At 42.8% G+C, this 2,879-nt stretch overlaps 1 non-coding gene across 1 annotated transcript; it reads left to right on the plus strand.

The window, feature by feature from the left end:
• The first annotated feature begins 2,596 nt into the window (after positions 1 to 2,596).
• Positions 2,597 to 2,669, plus strand: TRNAG-CCC (transfer RNA glycine (anticodon CCC)). The gene has a single exon. It is a non-coding gene; the product is annotated as a tRNA-Gly (tRNA).
• The last annotated feature ends 210 nt before the right edge of the window (positions 2,670 to 2,879 follow it).

The raw sequence follows: 2,879 nt of genomic DNA on the forward strand, positions 1-2,879 counted from the left end.
ACGACTTAGTGACTAAACAGCAAACAGGTATAATAGATGCAAATAAAATACATTTTTAGAATAAGATAATAGTGCATATATGTTGCTCTTATTGATTTTCAGGTGAATTTACATAATGTATAGCCTGTTTTGCATGTACCCCATCAGTCCTGCTCCCCTATACTGCTTCAGAAAGTGGATTCACCCTGACTTGGCCTCCTCCTCTGTAAAGCTAGTCTTGGCCCAGGTCTTCTCTGCATCATGAATTAGAGTGGGAGAGTGTGTTGAAGAGTTTTTAAACCCAGGAATTATAGATGGGTCTCAAAGAGATCCAGAACCTTCTTAAACTGTATGCAGAGTTTTGTGTACATGTAGATATAGGCGTTTTTCGAGGGAGGCAGTCTTTTTAATTTAACTTGTGACTCTCATGGATAAAGAACACTGTGTGGGAAGAATTTCCTGATGGAGCCACACAGTTATTTGTTGTGCAAGGACCTTAGGCAAAGGGACACCTAAGAGGTCAGAACAGCAGTGGGTCACTGGGATGAACTGAAAGCCAGGTAATAAATAGTTAAAAAAAAAAGTAACGCTGAGCTGTGTTGCGAGGAAAGAAGACACTGTTGGCGTGAGGTGAAAGGTCTGTTACGGTGGGCTCGGTGCAAGCCTGTGTCACAGTACAGTGTCCTGTGCTCAGGAGAAGAGTCCTGTGAACAATGAGAGGGAGTCTGTACAGGTGAGAACAGCTGGGTCCTTCAGAAGGACTGGCTGGACACGCGAGGAGCAGCTCCATGCATGGATAACGCCAGAGCCACAACTGAGTCTGGCTGTTAGTTGCAGGAGAGGCAATTCCTGATGTAAAGTTGGAGTGAGGGTCCCAGTGCTGGGGTGGGTTGTACTTAGATTCAAATAGACCTATTCGCATCACTCAGCGTCGTGTCCTTCCATGTTTAATTTCTGTGTCCTCCTTCACTTGCTTGGTACACCAAATTAAGGAGATATCTTCCCTATTCATGGTTAAAGCAATCACCTTGAGTCTTCAGCCTGTCTGTTCCCCAAAGTGTCCTTTCTACCCTGGTACTCCTCTGCCCTTGCACATCCCCCACCCCCCTTTCTGAAATAAGCTCAAGACCCACAGGGACTTAGTCCAGAGGGTAAGTCCTCCCCCTAACATCTTGTGAGGAATTAGCTGGAGATTTTGACTAGCGGCCAGCAGGCCACACAGCGTCACTGTGGCCAACAGTTTGCAGAAGAATCAGTTTTCTACGTACTGTATGCCAAGACAGCTCACTCTATCCAGTACACATCAGGAAAAGAAAAGAAAGAGAAGTATAAAATAAGGTGGCAAGGGATTTCCCTGGCGGTCCAGTGGTCAAGACTTCACCGTCCAATGCAGGTGTTGTAGGTTTGATCCCTGGTTGGGGAACTAAGATCCCACATGCCTCAGGGCCAAAAAGCCAAAACATAAAACAGAAGCAAAATTGTGACAAATTCAGTAAGGACTTTAAAAATGGCCCACACCAAAAAATCTTAAAAAAAAAAAAAAAGCAGGAGTAGATGTCAACATATATTCATCATAGTGAGGCCCTGGTGGCCCAGACAGTAAAGAATCAGCCTGCAGTGCAGGAGATCAGGCTTCAATCCCTGGGTCAGGAACATCCCCTGGAGAAGGGAATGGCAAATCACTATAGTATTCTTGCCTAGAGAATTCCATGGACACAGGAGCTTGGTGGGCTGTATAGTCCATAGTATCACAAAGAGTGGACTGAGCGACTCACACTTCCAGTTTTCATGATAATAAATATGAGTGGATTAAATTCTGCTGTTTCTGGACATTTTCAGGTTGAATGATAAACTGCACCACAAATATGTGTACAGGTTGATTATAAGAGACTACATACCAGAAAGAAGTGACACAAAAGGTTGAAGATAAGAAAGTGAAAAAACATACCAGGAAAATGTTAACTGAAAGAAAGCCAGTGGTGGCAGCCTTGCCAATAAAATGCAAAGTAAAAAGCGTCCATTTATGCAGGGAATAATTTGTCAAGGTAAATAGTTATGGACCTTTATTCAACTAAAACATAGCTTTGAAAGAGACAGTTTATGTGTTTAAAGGTACAGTGAGAAATTAATTCCCAACCACAACAGAATATATTAATCCTCATATCTCAGAAATCTGCAAATCAATTAGACAAAAATCAACCATCACTGTTAACTTGATCTATCAGCTGTCTATGAACTTTGTGCCAACAAACCCTCTTGGAGCATTCATAAAAAACTGACTATGTTGTATGCCAGAAAGAAAATCTTATCAGATTCCAAAATGCATAAATTCCGCAGGTCACATCCTCTGACTATAAAACATCTCACAAATCAAAGGTGCTGAGAAGGAGACAAAAATCCTATCCACTTGAAGACTTACAAAAAAACTAGCAGAACATCCTCTTCCCCTTCAGGTTGACAGCTAACCAGAAAATCAGTGCATGTGCAAACTAGAGATGAATGGCAGTGACAGTAGCGTGTAACATATCTCAGTTGTGATGGAAATGAGTAAAATTTTCTGTAGCCTTAAATTCATCTGTTAGGTAAGAAATGTTAAAAGGGAGCTGAGCCAGGGACTTCCCTGGTGGTCCAGTGGCTAAGACTCCACACTCCCAATGCTGGGGCCCCAGGTTCGACCCCTGGTCAGGGAACTAGATCCCACATGCTGCACCTGCCACAAGTAAAGGGTGCCCATGCTGCAGTGAAGATCAGAGATCCCGTGTGCCACGACTAAGACCTAGCGCAGCCAAATAAATAAAAGAAAAACCGTAAGCCAAGCCTTTGAACTTACTATGCTTGATCTTTATCAATGCCACTTTTTGTTCTTGTTCCTTTCACTTATCATTGTGCTGAGTCATTTT

This window comes from Muntiacus reevesi, chromosome 13 (assembly GCF_963930625.1).
Source record: "Muntiacus reevesi chromosome 13, mMunRee1.1, whole genome shotgun sequence".
NCBI lineage: Eukaryota > Metazoa > Chordata > Mammalia > Artiodactyla > Cervidae > Muntiacus > Muntiacus reevesi.